At 36.1% G+C, this 21,550-nt stretch overlaps 1 long non-coding RNA gene across 1 annotated transcript in view; it reads left to right on the top strand.

The window, feature by feature from the left end:
• The window catches only part of LOC134801964 (uncharacterized), a 441,991-nt gene extending 420,681 nt beyond the window's left edge, over positions 1-21,310 (top strand). Inside the window, exon 3 of the long non-coding RNA XR_010145777.1 lies at positions 21,013-21,310. This is a non-coding gene — a long non-coding RNA (uncharacterized LOC134801964). The remainder of the gene's footprint in view (positions 1-21,012) is intronic.
• Positions 21,311-21,550: the final 240 nt, after the last annotated feature.

The raw sequence follows: 21,550 nt of genomic DNA, 5'->3' as shown, positions 1-21,550 counted from the left end.
CGGGGCTAGTGCTGCTACCGTCGATACACATGTCGATATCGATAGACACGGTTATAAAGGAGACAATATTTTTTAGGCCCCGTGAAAACATCGTAGCATAGCATACTTTCATGATAATCTTCTTCTAGGGCCATCTTTTGGAGGTCAGCCATCATGTGGGCTATGCGGATATTGCAAATGTACAAGACTACGTTCCCCACACGCTAAAATTGACCAAATTTAACACTCTTGGTAGTGTACAATGTTGGTGGTATTTTAACCTGAATATATTAATAAAAAACATTTGTATTGTTCCAAGCACATCACATCCTAATTTTATAAAACTACAACTTACAAAAGGTCGAACAGGCAACACTGGTCACATCACCTCAAAATTAGAGCTTCTTTATCGTCTGTCACTATGGCAATCACTTATTAGTGCACGCAGTGGAACAGCTAAGCTGTGGAATGAATTGTCCCCCGCGGTATTTTCGGACCGATACGACCTTCAAAGCTTCGAGAAAAGAGCGTACTCCCTTATGCATTTACAACCCCTCTGGTCGATTCGTCTGCTCGTTTGCCTATATCATAATAAAGTCGACAAAAGCACAACCATCATTATTCCTGATGTTTCGACTGTGCCCCACACTAGTAACAACTTTACCGACAGGTATTCCTCGGAAATCAAACAATCGCCGACGCGGTCGCCCCTCCCTCCCAGCTAGACAGGGACAGAGCGAGAGCCTCTCCCAAGCTAGACAGGGATAGAACGAGATAATTTGTAATTGTTTCTTGTAGGTACGGAATTTGCGTGCTGATTGGATTTGTTCGGAGGACGCTTCAGTTTGGTTATTGTGAGGTAAAACCAGGTAGATGATATTACAAATTAAATAAAAAAATGTGGCTTAAATCTATGAGATAAGCAATACCAACGTATACGATTTTATTTGTTAGCCATAAGAGCGTGTGACATATTTTTGCAGCCTTCAAAGAGTAACATATTATTGCAGGTGACTGTAGTACCTTATCTTTGTTTTTAATTTCCGATTGTTTATAAGCTATGGTGTTTCCGTACAACCAAGACGTAATATTCTTGTTAAATTATCGTTGTCTTGAACTATTGTTGCAAGTATCACGGATCCTACCGACTGCGCCATTTAATATCTACACAACACAACACTCTTTATTGCACACCTCAATAAACGTTACGATACAAATCACAATCACAATCTTAAAAGCTTTTTTATTATCACTTAGCAACAGTAAATAATCTCACACACACACACACCAACAACAAACACAAACAAACAGTATATACACGGGCGCTCTCTCAACAGTAACGACACACGTTACACGCAATGGGAACTTATCGCAAGCTTTTAAATTTTTGTACTTTTTTTGTAGTATGTACCATTCCTTTGTCAAATTTATATTTGACTCGATACGTTATTTTCAAAACCCATCCATTGTCTAGAGTTTTGGAAAAGCATCCTGTAGCAAATTAATGTTAGGTTGGATTTATAAATCAAAATTAATTGTTATTCGGAATGATTATTTATTTATTAGGTATATTTGATTATTGATGAGGAAATCGATATTCCGATGTATGTACTTCTTTTGTTATGTTTTTTTGGGTGCCGTTCAATATTAATACAAACATTTTGCATAATTACATTTAACTACTTTTAAAACTTATAATAAACATAATGTATAGAAACAAAATCCATAATATTATTCGTTATAATAATTAAATTACAGAATGTTCTATACGCGTCCACTGTTGGCCGTGCCGGCGGCGCGCACAGTATCGCACAGAAACTCGCCACTCCTCCGCGCGTTATCGCTGCTCAACGCACTCCTGACATCAGCACCAGAGTGTGACTTGTTTGCGTGGAGATGGGCGAATGTGTGCCGGGAGTGTCTGAGGTTTTGTGAGATGATGGATGAAAGGCTTTCCAGCACTTGCATTTGACTTTTAATGTTTACCTGTATTTTACTTTATATATATTTATTGTGTTTGTAATACGTAATTAGTTTAATTATGCGGTGTATTGGCATATGCTGTAATGCCGTGTAAATGTATTTAAATAATAAATAAATAAATAATAAATAAATAATAATCATAAAAACGTTCTTTATAATGAAGGAATAATTTTACTTGTTATAACATACAGTTAGTATTATGATTAAAATGTAGAACTATATTTTAACGAATGATCGGGTGACATAATATAATATGACATAAACTATAAAACAACTTACATATTCTACCTTAAGGCAGGTCGCCGTTAGGTACGACGACGAGCGAAGCGAGGAGGAGTGTTAGGTAGAACTGCGACCCTACAGCGCGCGAGCCGAGCGAGCGAAGCGAGCGTGCCGCGGCAGCGGCCGGCGAAGCATCAGAACCGACTTATTTTATAATAGTACACATTTTATTACCCTCTCGATCATGAGAGGAGGCCTGTGCCCAGCAGTGGGGCGTGCATAGGCTGAATTATTATTATTATTTTGTCTGTCTCTTACAAATTCTCGGGACCATGAGGTCCCGGACATTTGGAAGGCGTGCGTGGTTTTTATGGATAAAAAACGTTATGAGCATTAAATGAGCACGTTTATGACCACTATCCAGCAGGCTGTAGAAATTAACTCGAAGCAAGTAAAGATTCCCCGGTCCAAATTCACGCTTAAACCCTGGATGACGCCAGGACTACTCCGCTGTGCTAAACATCGTGATAAGCTACATTTAAAATCAAAACAATATCCTCATGATGCAGTGCTTCAGCTAACCTATATCCGCTACAAAAACTTCTGCAATAATCTCCTTAAAAACTCAAAGAACAACGACGTGAACAGAAATCGCGGGGTGAATAGAGAAATTTTGAACTTTTTCTTTCAAGTTGTTATATTTAAAAACGTACATCTCTAAAATTAGATTTTTTGGAATGCGTATAACTACATTGATACCAAAAGAACGTAATCAAACTGCCTAAAAATTAGATTTTTTTGACTCTAAAGTAAGGTCTCGCCAAGGTAAGAAATGAAGCCTGTCTGAACTTTGTTCTAGCGGTAAATGTTTTGACATTAACTAAGTAAAAGTTAGCTAACCTGGTAATATAGTATCTGTAGTACCTAAATAATAAATAATATCACTAATTTTCTCTATAATAAAGCATTTTTTTGCAAAAAACCAATAACAAGCAAATTTACGTGTTAAAGTGGTCAGTGGACACGCATATGGGGTGAACAGTTACGCCATAGGGGGTGATTAGATACAACAAAGGGATGTAAAGACACGCCTTGGGGGTTAAAAGACACGAAAAAATAATTTTGTGTTAAATAGCTGTTTAACAGATATATATACCATTTGCCAATAGAGTATCCACATAATAATGACCAAATTCGATGCCTATGACAGCTAAAACTTAATATTTCTATTCACCCCTTTCTTGTGTCTATCGACCCCGTTTTAAGGATATGGAGAAAACAGGTAGTTTTCTTTGATTTTTTTCTCTGAATTGGGTAGGTAAAAATTTATTTCACAAATGCAAAATTGAAGAACTAACCAAGACTCAAAAAATGATATCAAAATTATTACTTTTATCATTTGGATTATTGGCGAAAATCGTCCTTGAAGTTGAAAATCGTGTCTTTTCACCCCGTTTTACGGTACGAAAAACAAGAGCTTTCTACCAATAATCATAACACGAAGAAACTGTGGAAAGTTGTTAAAACTATATGTAACATCAACAAAAAAACACTATACCTACAGAACTCATATCTACAATTCAAACTCATCCCGAGCAGTATCTAAATAACTGTAATAGATTTTTCGCATCCGTGGGTCAAAACTTAGCTAATATAATTATGTCACAATCCGGAAAGTCAGAAGAAGACCTAGCCAATAATATTAAACTAAGCGCTTGCACGGACAAGTCCTTCTTTATGCAACCCACTGATTTTAATGAAGTTGAAGCTATTATCATGCAACTAAAAGTCGACAGTGCACCAGGCCTCGACGGGATTACAAACCAGTTATTAAAGTGTGTTAAAAATTATATTATTGTGCCACTAACCCATATCTACAACCTAAGCCTTGGTTCTGGTTGCTTTCCGGACCAATGGAAAATAGCATCCGTTACTCCTATACACAAAGAAGGCCCAAAAACAATTCCCAGTAATTACAGACCGATATCGCTGCTCAGCACAATCTCATAAATTTTAGAAAAAATAGTTAACACTCGCCTAGTCAAGTATCTTGAGGGCTACAACCTCTTATCGGAGAGACCGTTCGGGTTTAGGCGGAATAAATCCACGGAAGATGCCACATCAACTCTCGTCAACCTAATTTCATCATATTTAGACAAAAATCTAAAATGTATTGGCGTCTTTTTGGATCTGGCTAAAGCCTTTGATACCGTGTCGATACCGATCTTGCTCCGCAAACTACAAAATCTAGGGATACACGGTATCCCACTGTCGTGGTTCGAAAGTTACTTGACAGGGAGAAGGCAACTTGTCAGAGTAGGTTCCTTTACTAGTCCGACAGAAAATATTAAATTCAGAGTTCCGCAAGGAAGTATTCTTGGTCGCACCCTTTTTACGGTTTACATGAATGAAGTTCTAAATTTAACAATTCCTAAGTCTGAAATTCTCTGTTACGCAGACGATACCGTTATACTTTTTAATGACACATGCTGGGAGAACACAATCGCTACTACAGAAAAGGGCATGAAAATTGCATCTGACTGGTTCCGTTCCAACCTTCTAACCCTGAACTGCAACAAAACTAAATTCCTTTGTTTCTATAAAACCGCCCTATCTAAACCATCCTCCTATTATAAAAATCCATTCATGCACAGACTACCCTACTTCTAACTCATGTAACTGCGATTCCATTCAGAATACTGATGTTATAAAATATCTTGGTCTTTTAGTTGATGAAAAACTGAACATTAAAAACCACATACATAAACTCTCTGCCAGAATAAGAAAATCCATTTATATTTTCAAAAAGCTACGTAACTCTGCCGATGATTCTATACTTAAAATGGTTTACACCGCGCTCTGTCAGTCTGTAATTGCCTATTGCATCACAGTTTGGGGAAGTGCAGCAAAGACATTTATGCTAGAAATTGAAAGGGCTCAACGTTCTGTTTTAAAAGTGATACTTAAAAAGCCCTTTCGATTTCCAACCATTGATCTCTATGCTCAAGCAAACGTCTCAACCGTACGTCAATTATATTTAATGAAAATTTCTTTACACACTCACAAATTCTCAAAATTATTACATTGCCAATTCCAAAAGTACGGTCCGTTTTTGGTAAACGTTTTGGTGAACGAATGCGAGTAACCACTTACGACGCCATGCTTAAACACTGCAACCTTAAAGACTGCACTATTTTCGAAGCAAAGAAACTCCTATTTAATTTTTTACAATCACTTAACTATGCCGAGACAGAAGATATTTTAGTTAAAATAATTTAGGTTTATTTTTCATGTTTTGCCATAGAAATGTATATCTTTTTCTTACTTATAAGTATGTTATAAGTTTTCATTTTAAGTCTGTTGTATTATATCAAAAACATACCTAAGATATTACTGGACTTGATTGTGTAACTTAGATCTCTTATTTAAACTGTAACTGGTTCCCCGCGATACAGACGTAGCCTAGTGCGGAGACCCCTGACATACTCTGTTATGTGTTCTTTTGATAATAAATTTATTCTTATTCTTAAATAGTATACAAAGTGATCATTATACTGATTGCCTGTTATGCAAGTACTATGCAACTGAATTATTATTATTTCTGAAATGATGCATTTTGTTCTTATTTATTTTGTTTTTATACTAAATAATCATTTCTGCATTTCAAAATTATGCAATTCGATTTATGCAAAATGAAAATTCGAAAATAGTTGTTATTAAAAACATTACACACCCATTTTTTTATGTTTGACGATCCTTTTGTGAAATTTTTAGGATTAAATTTGATCTGTATAATAATCCAATGTTATAATGGAATAATATTAACATCAATAAATTGCTCTGATAATTAGATTAAGATAATATGTATGTACCTAATAACTATTCGTAAGTGCTTGTTCCTAGGCCTACATAAATAAGGTATATTTTGACTTTGACTTTGGCAATTAAATAATCGGACAAACATTGTTCGAGGTTGTGATTACCTTACACTGGTACAAAAGTAATCTCAATCCGCCATTTGTCGGGTTCTAGTGAGTCAGTAACTTAATAGTAATAGGGTTTTGGTTGGCATTTAGTTATTTGTGTATTTGTTTTTCGGTCGAGACCGGGTCTACAGTCAACAACCAAAGTAACACGCATGCTCAGAATAAAATAGTCCTTAACATCTTGGCAATAAATCGTTTCTAGTTTGTTACGATGGTTACTTGTGCTGATGACTTTGTTTGCTGTTTAATCGAATATTTGTACACATTTTACGTTGTTTGAGATCTTTGCGGTTTTCATTCAAGTTGTCAGATCAACATTTGTATTGTTTTACATGATGTATACATACCTGAATATATTTGTCTACAAATAAACTTGACAATCTTACAATTTAGTCACTTCTACATTGTTATTGTATTTCAAATAGTATCCCTAATTATAATATGAATAATACAACACTTTCCCCAAAACATAAAGCCGTACGTCATTGTTGAGGTTACGTAAACGTTAATAACAGTCTCAACAGCTTTTTTGTTATTTTACTCATTTTTAAAACAATAATTATATATACCAACATACATTTTACTCTACTGACCTATTACAACCTAGACAAATTAATACGAGTGCCTGCCATTGTATGGAAGTGATCATACAAAATGATCCGTTGCCATGGCTCTTGAATTTACTTACCTACAAAACTAATTTACCTACTTTCTTGACCTAATTACTAAAACCTATAAATAGAAGTCCAATCGTTGCAAACTCACCCCAGTTAAGTAGGAGCCCCAAATGAGCCGTAAGTACCTATACCGTGAATATATCGCAAGTACCGTAACCGTACGAACGAACACGTAACTGACCATCACTAGACCTTATCATTTGCAGTATGGTGTGGTTTGGTGTAAGCAAGTGTAAGTATACAGGGTGACTATGAAATATGATTAAGAATAAAATTAAGTAGAAATAGTTAGAACTGATTATGTGATTAGGAATGAATCCATATAACCCAGTTTTATTCACCAGCTACCCGGAACAGTTCAAAAGTCTGATTAAATAAAATTTCATTAATCTTTTTAATTTATACTCATTTCAATGTAGACAAGTTTCCTTTTTGAAGATTTTGGTCAAAATTCACAATAATTATTTTTGAAAGTCCAAGTAAGTAAAGTTATTAACTGTAAAGGTATTAACTAATATACACGATGATTTTTAATCGGTGATCAGGAACCAATTTTTCTAATTCAGTCATCGATGGCGATCACATTTAACTATGAAACCAACCGCGAAATCGCGAAAAAAAATTAACTCTCTCATAGAAAATATCAACATCGGACCAGCCCAAATGTATGAAACAGGCAACATTTTTTTTCTGATTTCGAGGTTGGTCGCATAGTTAAATGTGATCGCCATCGATGACTGAATTAGAAAAATTGGTTCCTGATCACCGATTACATTTCTTGGTGTATAGTATAGTAGTATAATTAGTAATGTGAAGTTACGATAGGTAAGAATAATGTAGGTTTAGGTTTCTGATCTAAATATTATATTATTTGCTTATTTACTTGTTAAAAACTAAAATTTGCTTAATTAGGTCTTGCCATGAACCTCGTTCCTTGCCACCCTGTATGTGAGTCGGTCAGTGATGGTTCTAGAGATAGCGAGCGATACGATCATCGTAACGGCCCTTAACGGCCGCCCACACATACCTTAACTAGCCCAATGCGATGCATTTACGATCGTGATAACTTACTTAGAGCACCACATACAATTGACGAATTAATTAAATTACGTATTTGTGCGGCTCTAAGGATTATGGCCTACAATGTCCAATTCCTCGAATGTCCATTTTCCTACAATGTCTTATTCCTCGAACGTTGGTCCCATCCGGCAGAAAGCACGAAATTTGGCATGTATATAGCTTGTGGGAATATTTAGGAACGAAAATTTACTTAATCACTCACTATTGTTACTATTGTCGCTGTTATCGTTTTGTTTCACTGTTTGGTAAAACTTTAAAATTTAAATAAAATTGGCCGTTATTGTCATGGTGACAAAGCACGAAATGGTACCAACCAACAGAACCCCTAGTAACTATTCTGTTGCTACGGCTGTTACGTTGTGAGGCACTAACACTTTAGGCATGCTTTAGGTTATCCACCCTGTAGGTACGTGTAACAGAAACAATAAATAACTGCTAATCACATGCAAGCTCGTACTGATTGCATCGCTTATCAAGATCTCGGCTCACTTGCTTTTTGTAGTGTTAGACCTTATGGCCTAGGCCATAGAGTTCAAGGGAAAATATCAAGGACCGGTTAACGCAGGTCGCAGTTTAAATAACCAGTATATTAACTCAAGAAAGTGATCGCACAAAATAGAGACAAATTACATGTGGTCGCGATACTCAGCAATGAGGGAACGAAGAAGAAGAGACAGTAACTCAATGGATGAGCGTCGTTGTGCAGAACCTTGAGGGAGGATATTATCCTGCTTATCAAGTCAGTCAATGTACTGTGTCAGTGATCAGTACACAGTCGAATGCACAAACATCTTTACAAGCCAACGTTCAAAAAGCCTCTAAAACACTGACAATAAGGTGGTGTAAATATTATTTTGAAAGTTGTTTGTGAACTCGGCCGCACTAATCCTTGAGCAAGGTTTTCGCTATAGGATAATGCCTATCAAGAGCCCAATAACTTGTTAGATGTCAACCTTATGAAGCACTGATAATACATTGTGAACATACGAGACGCTAAGATAGAGAATTCCCGTGTGAGAGTTGTACTTAAGTACAATGTTGTGCTGAATGCATCATTTTATAGAGCATAGGTTAAAATACTGCATATATTTAGATTGCGGTTGGAATTAATTAATTAACTAAGTCTAATAAATGTTACCGCTGAGGATCTTGAACTAAATAATACATTATACTGAACAAAACTAAACCGTTCGTTTATTTCTTTATACCTGCTCAAGACCTTCTGTCTCTCTTGTATGTATACTTGTTAATGGTACTCCCACTGTGAATTGTTTCATTATCAAGGTAGGAGGGAGGAGGAAGTATCTCTATAAATAAGAATAATAAATCAAAATAAGATTTTAAACGTCACTCTCAACTTCAGTCTTTTGGATAAAAAGAAACGTTTGGCGTCGCGTCCGTTGGCTCGTGCCTCGCTGGGTGGACGACATGCAGAAGACTGCGGGTCCCTTCTGGATGACATTAGTAAGTAATCATTTATTGTCAGATTGTGCAATGTCAGTATACAGATGTTACAATATTATTTGATTAGAGAGTGTCACAATCAACCGGTTTACGGTATACAATGTCCTTATTCCTAAAATACATATAGTACAGTTCAAATAACCTTAAGATTAAACTAAAAAATGTCTAAGGTACAAAATACATATAATATAAAAAAAAAACTATTCAACCCTACAATCATAATATTATAAAGCAACATTATTGTTTATTACCTACTAGCTATATTATTAATTACTATGTCAATTAAATATTATTATAATTTACATTGTTATTAAGGTCAATATTCATAAGATAGGTATCATTCACATGTCAAGCGTTAGAATTGTTCTATCTTGAGAAAAAAATCATTGATATTGTAAAAACATTCAGTTAGGAGAAAGGATCTTAACTTGGAGAAAAATTTGTTGTTTGGCAACTCTGTCCATGACATAGGAAGTGCATTATAAATACGAACAGCCATGTAGTAGCAATTTTTCTTACTCACTTCTAATTTACATTTTGGGACTACTAAAGCTTTATGTGTGACTGTGCGCTTTCCAATGTTACATTTCTGATCAAATAATTTTAAATTACATTTAACGAATTTACATATCTCTAAGATGTATAAGCTCGGAACTGTCAGGATTCCATACTGTTTAAACAACGGCCTACATGACTCTGACCACTTGACCCCCGCTATAGCCCTAACACATTTTTTTTGTGCTATGAAAGCTTGTTTTACATTTGTGCCATTACCCCATAATACTATTCCATAACGAAGTGCAGAAGCAACATAGCTATGATAAACGAGTAGCGCAGTTTTATCTGAAGTCATTCGCTTCAGTTTTTTTATGGCATAAATAAATTTATTAATTTTAGTGGAAACGACGTCGATTTGTTGTTTCCAAATTAAATACTGGTCTACATCAATGCCTAGGAAAATTGTATGTGCTACTTCTTCGATTTGCTCAGTGCCCATTTTTATATTTAATGGCATCATTTTACTATTTCTTGTAGCAAATCGAACTAGTTTAGTTTTTGAAGCATTCATACATAGACCATTCCGATTTAACCAATCACCTACATCAATCAGAGTAGCATTTATGTTCTCTTTCAGGTCATTGTCGTTTTTACCTCTAATAACTATCGTTGTATCATCTGCAAACAAAAGGCAGCGGTGTTTAATACAGGTAGGAAAATCGTTTATATAGAGCAAGAATAGGAGTGGCCCTAATATGCTGCCCTGCGGTACCCCACTGTGGTTCATACGTGAAGCAGAGTCGACAGTTAACTTAGAATTATCGGTCAAAGATGTATATTGAACCCTAGTTATTTGGTGACGGTCTGATAAATAGCTATGAAGCCATCTCAATGCCGCCCTCTTATGCCATATTTTTCTATTTTTTTAAGTATAATTGAATGATCTACGAAATCGAAAGCTTTACTTAAATCCAAGAATAAGCCTACAACCATGTCGTTTGCTTCTAATGAATCCAGTACATTGCAAACTAAATTAAATGCAGCATGTGTAGTTGATTTCCCTTTACGGAAACCACTTTGTTCTGAGCAGAGGATGCGATTTTTATTTAAGTATTTTAAAACCCTTCCGTACATGACCTTTTCATTAGTTGAGGACTGAGACAAGGGGTGTACCTACTAGAAGAGAGACCTATGCTTTGCTCAGCAGTGTACGATAAAGGGCTGGTTATGATGATGATGACTCACAAAACACACAAAAACATTGCATTTAATGCTTTTACTAGTTTGTAAACTGCAATGACATCGCAACATTTCTTACCGGAAACATAGGTACAGGAAACCAGTAAATTCAGGACAAACATAATCCCAACTAATTAATTATCGGCTATCGTCCATCTCTTTATTCCGAGGGTCCAGGGAAGGCACCGACTCCAGACCACCGCGTATCTGATCTGCAGACAGATTACAACTTTTAAAATAGTAGCTTGATATTGCTTTCTCACTTTTCTCGTTGCATCTCACATGGTCTAATGGTCTTCATACGCTCCGTGCCTTAATCATTAATTTTAAGCATAGATTTATTAATTAGCGTCATCTAGCTCTTTGAAGAAGGGTTAAACAAAGATAATTACTTATGATAGATGATACTCTTGACTATTTTACTAACATTACAAGCCAAGCCAATAGTGACGTGAAAAATGCGCTGGGTCTAATGAATAATAATCAATATCAAATCAGATTATATTTTGAAAGTCCGAATAGAACTGTAAAAAAGACACCGACCCTGGCGTAATGCGTATCTGATCAATCTGATGAGCTGTGTACTTTCATCTTAGAAGGGTTCCATGAGGAATTTGCAAACTCTGACGACAGTCTAATAAGGTTGGGTGGTGGAAATGGGTCAGTGATGATAAAAGTTTATACATAGTTCATATAAGTTTAAAAAGCTACATTCGAATTCACTTAAGCGGTATTAATTTGAGATTTTCGTGAAATATATATACTTACCTGAGACCATAATTTTAATTTATTGATAAATACGGATTTTTACTTAGGTAATCATCAAAACTGATAATATCTAATGTCATGAAGCCCAGCCCAACTTGTTTACAAGTGTACCTAGATGAGGCTAGAATGGCTAGATGCAATAATTAACATGGCTTCTGTACAGTTGCCGGTAGGTATAGATTTGTACTTACTCCATCAATTTACTTATCTATAAATATTCTCAGTTTACACCTTTTCTTCTCCACAAACCTTTTAAATATTTGAGGACTAAATTGCCACAAATTGCCCCTATAAAGCAGCATTTTTATTAAAGTTAACCGCGTCGTAACCCTTAACCTACGAATAACCGTAAATTCTTATCAAAAAACCGACAATACGACTTCCGATTTTCCTTCTAAGGTGGTTATCACACTGGATGCAATCCGCATGTCGTCCCGATGTCGCATCCAGTGTGATAACCACCTAAATGACATTTTAGTGACGCGCGATTATCAATTATCACCCGTATGATGATGGAATACAGGTTAGTTTTGTATGTAGACATGTTTATGGAACGTTGGGTTCACTAAAGGTCTAGTCTTAATGTGGGCAGTTTGGGATTCAACGATTAAATTGTTATAAAAACAAATTTGTAGGTACAGAATATTGGTTAGAATAAACGGTCAGATAGCAATCACTTTGCTACCTATCTCCAGGATTTAAAACCCGTTTGCCAATTTGCCATACCCGTTCCGGGTCCATGAGATATTTTTTCATGTTTTAACTAACAACCTGTGATTACCATGGTGTAATAAAGAAATACAAATAGGTACAAACAAGAGCTGAAAATCTCACTTGTCCTCTACGTCAAAACCAGAAGATTGTCTGAGTATCTCCACAACTAGTAAATTTCGTATTGTTTGGCAGCTTAATTAGTATCGTGTAGTGTAGTGATATAGTTGACCGCCCGTTTGTCATCAACTCTATTGCTTGGAATGAAGATTGAACATGGTAACTATTGGAACAGTGCCCAGCACTGGGGATATTTACTTTAGCTATGGGATCGTAACTTGATATACAGCAAAAGCCCACTTGTAGTTCTGGATTATAAGAACTTACCTACCGAAAAATGTCTTAATTAATCTTACTATTCTCCCCTGCCGGTGCGTGGTGTGGCATGCCCCTTATAGCGACGACTCGAAGACGGCAGTGATACATAACACGTTAACAAATTGAGTATTCAAAGGGGATTGTTACGGTTTTTATTGCCAGGGGGTTGTTGGGGGTTAGATAAGGGATTAGTGGGAGATATAGCGTTGTTTTAATGTATTAGTTTTTTAGGTATTATTCCCATTTTCTGACCCTGAAAGTTATAAAAATGGGTAGTATACAAATACATTCTCACGATAGGGTATTTATTTGCCTGACTGTGACTAGTCAAATCAGTTCCTTTTTTGAACTGTCAAAATTATTGGCCATTATGGAATTTCTGAAACACAGACCAAGTTAGGTACTTATGTCACGATTATTTATTTATTTATTTATCACGGTCAATTACCAATTATAATTGTCTGATTCATTAAATTGTGTCAAAAAATTGCGGTTGTGTACCTACGTTATTCTCATAATTTTCTGGTTCTTTGTTTCGTTTATTAGGGTGTTTTTGTTAAATACCGACAACATCCCTATTGTGGTTCAAAATATTCACCATAAATAGAAAGAAGACTTAATGCAAAGAGGAAGAAGAGGACAGCAAGAAGAGACTGCCTATTGATATGTACTGACTGTTACCTATCCCATCAGATGGGCTCTGTGTTTATTGGCCACCATCGCCAAAAATAACTTTTATAAGGACTTTTTTTGTTATATTGCTGTTGCTAAGCCCGACCCTAAACAACCAAACCGCGATATAAACTCATATAAAAAGAAACAGCACTCTAAACTTACAACTAAAACAAACCTGTACCTACAGAAGGGTCTGTCCATTTACAAACACATCTGTACGCAATTGTATTCCCATCATAACTTGACCTGTACACGCGTAACAACCAAACCTCGCTATCAATGTTGCAATTCATTTAAAATCAGACAATCTGACTTTTACCAACTTTTACTGAGTTGCTTTTATTACGATAACGAGCAATTAATTATTACCTCTGTCGTTGTCGTACGCACGACATCAAAGGCTGTTGTTACGTGATTTCAGACAAGGAAGGGGTAAAGGAAGGATTATATCATCATTTTGTGAACATGAACTTGAATGAACATTCCTGTTGACAATTATTGTTGTGTTTAGTAATAGTAAAGACAGTGGGATGAGGATGATACTAGACCTTTCGGGCGCTCTCGGCTCCGTTCGGCCATGTTCGGCTCAGCCTTGCAACGAGCAATTATTAGGGTTTGCAAAACTTGACGTTCCTTTGCGTGTAGAAAAATGACACTCCTCACATTGTTCTGTTCAAACCTGTGCAAAGTTAGCTAAGATTGACTCTAAATATGTTTTGAATCCATATTTTATTGACATTATCTCGATATGGTGGTCTTAAAAATACTAAAAAGGTTTCCGTTCATGGCGCTTTCACCCCGTGGTCGAACTTGAAATGGTCGATTTTGAATGTTTGCGAACAACTACGGGGGTTGAAGAGTCTGCTTGTTTAGGACCGGGGTTCGATCGCCGTGCGAAGCCTTTTATGAGTTTTGTTGATGGCAGTTTGGAGAGGCTCATACAGTGGTTCGGTTTGATATTCTGTATGCTTATAACTTTATAAATATATTTCCTTCATAGCCACGTGTAAAATCGACATTAAATAATTTAAAAATTGAAATTGTATTGAATATAATAACTTTTTTTATATACCTAAGCACTATTGAATTCCGCAAAGATTTATATTTATTTATAGAACGATAACAAATTTTATAATTCATTGAATTAATATCAAAATTATATCAATTCTTGTCATGACTTCTTTTAAATATTATTGTATGAAATCGATGTCTTATGTCTCCCAATATCAATTTAATTTAAAAACTGAATGTCAAGGATAATCAGTTCAGAAATCTCCTATTAAGGGATCGGGGTTACACTAAAAATACACAAAATAATTAAGGAAATGTCAAGAACAGGCAAAAATGTATTAATAGAAGACAAAATTAAATTACCCCAGATTTACCAAGGCAAAAAAGGGTTCTTCAAATAAATGTTTGATTTAATATAACATCTTGCTAATACAGGCTTCACTTGAAACAAACAGAAAGTACCCTATTATCTTTTTAAATGTTAACCATGATCCGATTTGTTTTCATGTCGCATCCGTCATCGACCATTTTATTAGGCACAATGAGCAGTAGGTGTAGAAATTACTGTAGTGACTGCTTAATACAAGTTTAAATCAATCCGAAATGTATTCCTATTCCTGTAGTATCTTATCAGAGATCTTGACGGTGAGCAGCGATGCCGATGGCCGCTCGACCACCGACTCGCGGCTGCTTCATTAATTCAGCGCGGTGACTGTTACACCTCCTATTGTGGTTGGCCGAATGCTGGCACTAGTTTAATTGGCTCAAATCAATGTCTATAGCGGACGAAATAACTTGTGTCTGATACTCCAACTTGACAATGATCTGATCTGTCTAAATTCTGGTCGTAAAAGTGTACTGTGCACCGTGGGGTCCATGGGCCTACTCCGTGACAAACCACTTGTTTTCATGACAGATGCCTTGACCACTTTCTTGGGTGCAATCCTATAGTAGATGGTGCAAGGCGAATAGATACTTGCTTGCATTTCGAAGAAAATAACTTGATGCTATTAACCCTTGTTTATATACATCGTTGCGGTGCGGTCGCTACACCTCCTATTGTGGTTCGGTCAGTGCAGGCGTTAATTTTAAATAGCTTAAGTTATGGCCTAAAGCGGACTAAGGAATTATCCAATTATATTGTAAGTTTACAGTAAAATACTTACCTTGCATTGGATCCAAACGAGACAATTATCAAAGTTGAGTGTGGGCATTGTACTAAAATTTGGTCAAAAAGTTAGCACAGCCTCATTTTTCGTCAGACATTCTAGTGGCCAATAAAATAACTATCGCAGTCACCATATTAGACTACGGTTGCCTTTGAATTGTGCATGTTTTACAGAAACGCTAACTCCTAGAAGTTCGCTTCCGCTCCCCGGCTCCGCTTATGTTTTGAGCCTGATGCTATCTCCGCTAATGAAGAGCCGTGGAGTTATTTATGCTCGCTATCCGCGCGGCGCCATCTCGTCCGATACACTTGTTCGCTCGGACCGACTAATTCCGACTAATGTTACCTATTACTTCGGGATTCCATTTTGTCTGGACCCCGCATTCGATTATTGCATACCTCAGGAGCGGAATTTGGATTCTGGAATGAGATGAATGAAATATCTTTATTTCAGGCAATTAATAAAATTAGCCCATCAGGTAGGTAAATACCAGTCATCCGCTGATCTACCCCGCGATCTTCCGAATGTCTTCCACCCAACAATATAATAGACACAAATGATATATTTACTTATATAAATAAGCCCCTAATAACAAGTATGTCGCCATGTTTATCTATATATATGTGGCTACTGGTATCTGTCACACAGGCATTAAATACAAAGGCCAGCATCTGACTGAATCTCCTCGTCAGACTGAAGTTTAACCAAGACATCATATTCTAACGTACATTCAAAGCTAAGCCCAGATTCGGTAACAATTCACACCCGGCATTTGACTCCGTAAGCAAATTGCCATAAATTGCTGTAGGCAGTGCAATGGCATGGAGTGACGTCACAATGTGGTCGCTCGGCCGTGGGACTGGGACAGGTAGAACAAACTATGCACTGGGCAATAACTGTACGATAATTGTACCCACACTTCAGGACTTGCGGTAAACTAGGAATGACGTCACAATGTGGTCGCTCGGTCGTGGGTGGGTATAATAGAACAGATAGAACCGGCAAAGCACTGGTCATTGAACCGTACGCAAGGCTCGGAACCGGTTTTAAAAATAGCGGTTAATACCGGTTTATTTCGGTTTTACTCCGAACTTTCATAAGAACGCGAACGTTTAAAGAACTTTATTTTAACCTAAATAAACCGGTTTATTCGACGAGCGAGCAACGAGACGGCCGGGCCGGCGCGCACAAGGTCACGGTACAAGCAACTACCTAGGTACTTGTTTTGTTTTGAGACTTTTGGGTTTAGTTTAGAAAGACGCGTGCGCCGCACTGTGGGCTGAAATTCGGCTCTCATTGACATAGAAACCGAAGTTGTTATTTTTATATATTTTTTTTATTGAAATAGGTTTTGCCCAGCATTGTTATGGTAAAGGGATTGCAGAACCGGTACTGTTTAAAAGAACCGGGATTTTCGGTAATAGTCAAAAATGGAACCGGGATTTCCCGGTATTTTTGGGACTGCCTTCAAAAATCAGTTTTTACCGGAATTTTCGGTAAAAAAAACCTGAAACGATCATGAATCATTCTTTAAACATTAGTACAGTGATGTACTAAAAAAATTTAATTAATCATTTTCGCATACATATAATAATCAAGAAGTTGTTGCAGCCAGAATTAAGAATTTACCAAGGAGAGGGCATGTCACTGTAATATTTTAATTTAATTTAAAATGTCATTCTCATTATCAATGAGAGTTTCTTATACCGTATTCCAATTAAAAGGAATATTTTAATAAGTACACAATTCTCTCTAGTTTTTGCTCGTATTAAGTATACAAATAACTGATTATTCGTATAAAATTTTTAATTATTCGTAGAAACACTCGTATAGTTTCAAAATACGCAATTTTATGTTGTTGGCTTCAATTGACAAACCCATTGACTATTTTTGTTTTGCTTTAATATGTGGTCAGCCGTAAAAGTATTAGCGTCAGCTTGGATTGATACAATATATTTCTTTAAAAAACATGATATTTTATGATAAGTAACAGAAAAGTCAAATATTGTACCGGAATTATTAGTCCCGAAAATCCCGAAAGTACCGGAAATTTAATTTTGAAATCCCAGTTCTTTGCTTGGCTCTAAATCCCGGGAAATCCCGGTACTTTCGGTTCCGGTATTTCCCGGGAGCAAACCTTAATGGTAACCTATGAATTTTAGACGATTTTGAATGAAAATTGTCGAGTTACAATTTTTTTTTTTTTATGTATGGAGCAGGAACAAGAAATCATTTTAATCAAGAACCGCAAAACAAACGGTAATATCCGCGCAGGTGGTGATACTACGAATTATTTGTGATTTGTTGGCATACTACATATATCCGTCACTGGAAAAGCACAACAACCAAAGTCAACATTTTAAGGTATTTTTGATTGAAATGGGTTTTGCCCAGTATGTTTATGCTAAGTTATAGGTTTCAGACGTTTCGAGTTGAAAATAGTAGTTATGATTATTTTTTTTTTTTTATTTATGGAGCCGGAACAAAAAATCTGAATATCTCAAGAACCGCAACAAACCTACACTACGAACTACGAATTATTTGTTATTTTTTGGCACCCTACATAAAGAGACGGAAATCGACCTTGACATTTTAAGGTTGTTTTGATTGAAATGGGGTTTGCTCAACATTCTTTTGCCAACTTATGAATTTCAGATTAGTTGTAGTCAAATATAAAAGTGTAATCTAATATAAAAAAATCGTAGCAATAAAATTAAAATATTTAATAATAAAAGATTTTAAAAAAACGCACCCGTGACGGATACATGTAGTATGCCAAAAAATCACAAATAATTCGAAGAATAACCATCTGTGAGGATATTACCGCTATTTGTTACGGTTCATGAGATATTTTGATGTTTTTTCCGGCTCCATACATTTTTTTGGAAAAAAATCATAGTTACTATTCTCATCTCAAAACGTCTGAAACTTAGCATAAACATACTGGGCAAAACCCATTTCAATAAAAAAAACCTTAAAATGTTGACTTTGGTTTTTGTGCTTTTCCATAGAAACAATTAATGATTTTTTTTTAAAAACGCACCCGTGACGGATATATGTAGTATGCCAAAAAATCACAAATAATTCGTAGAATATTACCGTATTTGTTGCGGTTCTTGAGATATTTCGATTTTTTGTTCGGGCTCCATATTTTTTATTTTTAATCATAAACTACTATTTTCAACTCAAAACGTCTGAAACTTATAAATTAGCATAAACATACTGGGCAAAACCCATTTCAGTCAAAAATACCTTAAAATGTTGACTTTGGTTTTTGTGCTTTTCTATAGAAACAATTAATGTTTTTTTTTTTTTAAACCCACCCGTGACGGATATATGTAGTATGCCAAAAAATCACAAATTATGCAAAATATTTTTTTGTAGATAATTAAGGTCTTTAATTCGTCCACAATTTAATTTATTATTTTTTGTTACGAAAATTAGTCATATATAGTTAGCTTTAGTAACGACAATAGACGCAGTCAAATTGTTGACGAATTTTAGCCTTTATTATGTATATACATTGCAGACCAAAATATAATCACACCATTAGGTATTTGATTGCAACAAAACATTTAAATATAAATACTTATACTTACCCATCATATACCAATTTTTTGCAATTGGAACGAATTTTATTAATGCACTGAATGAAATGAATGGCTTTCCCGAAGCAGAAGTTTGTTACAAATGCAAAATTAAAGAAAACAGAGTTTGTTTATCGTGCGTTGGAATAAACCGGTTTTAATAGTTCTTAACCGTTTAATGTGACAAGAACTTTATTAAAGCGTTCCCCTAAAAACCGGTTTAAAAATAACGGTATTACGAACAAAACCGAAACGAAAAGGTTTTGCGCTGAGTACATCATAACGGTTTGGAAATTTAACCGGTATCCGAGCCCTGCGTACGATTATATATAAATCGCTATTGGCTGTGCAATGGTAAGGAGTGCCATCACAAAGAGATCGCTCGGCCGTATGACTAGGACACGTAGGGCAGACCTAGCACTGGCTAATGATCGCGTTGTGCAGTCACGGAATATAAAATACGTCGGTATTAACAAAGAGCGGTTAAATTGTATCAAACTTTTATCAGAAATCGAATTAGCCTTCGTTTATAAAGTTTGTTTCGCGTCTCTTCTTATAATCGTTTCAATTTTGCCACCTGCTGAGGATTGTGACTCCTTTAGATCATGTTGGCTGTCTCCATCAGCTGCAACGTCATGCGGGTAAAGTACGACGTTGAATAAACTGTTCCGGGTATGAAACTGATAAGCGTAGCCTGAGCTAAAAGTGTTCCTATTATTCTTCGTGGCAATTAAAATTGCTAGCCGTACCTAGTTTCAGTCTGATCGTTCTCATATAAATTCCAGGTTTCTAAGCGTAGCCTGAGCTAAAAGTGTTCCTATTATTCTTCGTGGCAATTAAAATTGCTAGCCGTACCTAGTTTCAGTCTGATCGTTCTCATGTAAATATTTGACTTAAAATCTTTATGCAAAATCCCAACGCTTTTACTATTATTAGTTATTATTTGTTTTATTAGTTGGTACTCAATTCTTAATCTGTATATGTACATTACCCAACAAAGTATTAGATATCGACTTCAAATTGCAGCTGTTTTAGCAGCTGTTTAAATAGTTGGCTCTACCTGGCATCTACTATTGTTGGCATATATCATAGCTTGCGGTTCGGTCCGAGGCGCGGCTCATGTGATGTCAATTCAATAATCAGCCTACTACCGACACTTGAGAGGGGATAGGTTGGGTTATCCCCTCTCAAGTGTAGGTTGGGGTTGAGTAAAATGGGTTATTTTGTAGTTTGAAGATATTCATTTTCATTGTCTTAAGTGTATAGTTTGAACAGCAAACGATTCAGAAAATTCTTAAAAAACGTCAGTCCACTAAAACAAGAAATGAATCAGAATATATAATGCATTCAGTTTGGACGGCGGATAACGTGACAATGATGTCACGCACGATGCAACGTGCATTATGTGCATTCGTATTGTGCGCGTCTGAAATAGAGCCTGAATATATGGTGTTTATAGTTACAGTCACATGTTTCAGCTACATTATTAACACTCCTAGTTCTAGTGTTAAGCTTGTATGTATTTTTTTTAATTAATGGGGCACAATAAAAAATATTTACTTTGCGCGAAGCGCTGGTGGCCTAGCGATAAGAGCGTGCGACTTTCAATCCGGAGGTCGCGGGTTCAAACCCCGGCTCGTACCAATGAGTTTTTCGGAAATTATGTACGAAATATCATTTGATATTTACCAGTCGATTTTCGGTGAAGGAAAACATCGTGAGGAAACCGGACTAATCCCAATAATGCCTAGTTTCCCCTTTGGGTTGGAAAGTCAGATGGCAGTCGCTTTCGTAAAAACTAGTGCCTACGTCAAATCATGGGATTAGTTGTCAAGCGGACCTCAGGCTCCCATGAGCCGTGGCAAAATGCCGGGACAACGCGAGGAAGATGAATAAAAAATATTTACTTACTGCCATTTCGAAGGACCAACGTTTCAAGGTCGTACCACTAAAATCTTTATGTTATTTTATGTTCACTAGTCGCGACGTGAACGTAAAAACACCAAGAGTGTCCAAGAGTCTAAATTTATTATACTTAGTAATAACATATGGGCTATGTGCGAAATGCATAGTATTGTAAAGCGATCGTTTTAAACCATACATATGTAAAACGGGGCGTAACC

The sequence above is a fragment of the Cydia splendana genome, chromosome 23 (assembly GCF_910591565.1).
Source record: "Cydia splendana chromosome 23, ilCydSple1.2, whole genome shotgun sequence".
Classification (NCBI taxonomy): Eukaryota; Metazoa; Arthropoda; class Insecta; order Lepidoptera; family Tortricidae; genus Cydia; species Cydia splendana.
Note: the sequence above shows the minus strand (reverse complement) of the source record. Positions and strands in the feature narration are given on the sequence as shown.